The following is a 564-nucleotide window of genomic DNA, read 5'->3' as shown; positions in this document are numbered from 1 at the left end:
TGAGATTTCAGGGTGGGGGGGGGGAAGGGGGGGGGGGGTTGTTTGGATGCTTTGTACTTTTCTTCTTTTCCTTGTTCATATTTTGTCCTCATCCCTCTAGGTCACCTGAGGAGCACGCGACTAATGGAAAGAACCTTTCATTGCTGACCTGGCCTTTTAAAAGGCTGCTTGCCTGGCTAAATCCCTGTCTTCAATACTCCGACATTCCAACAAGTATGTGGTTAAAGACTTTCCCGATCAATATACTTTTATTTGGTCAGCATGACAGCCGGGCAAGTGGCATTTTCAGAAGGAGAGGCCAGCAAGTTCAAGCCTTCTCCAATGACAGGTTCTCTTTAGATGGCAGGCTTGTCCCTGTCAGGCGCAGAGCTCACACATCCCAGAAATATTCATCTTTTTTTCTTCTTACAGAGGAAATATTTACCACCAATGTTTACTTCACCGACGTTTATGGCGGATCCCCGCTGGGTGTAATTACATGATCAAAGCTTCAATTTTTGCAGACAGGAAGCTGCTTGTGACTTTTTTTTTTTTTATTCAGTTTGGGTTTTTTTTTTCAAAAAA

The sequence above is a fragment of the Nanorana parkeri genome, unplaced genomic scaffold (genome assembly GCF_000935625.1).
Source record: "Nanorana parkeri isolate BGI_ZX_2015 unplaced genomic scaffold, ASM93562v1 scaffold2236, whole genome shotgun sequence".
In the NCBI taxonomy this organism is placed as follows: domain Eukaryota; kingdom Metazoa; phylum Chordata; class Amphibia; order Anura; family Dicroglossidae; genus Nanorana; species Nanorana parkeri.
Note: the sequence above shows the minus strand (reverse complement) of the source record.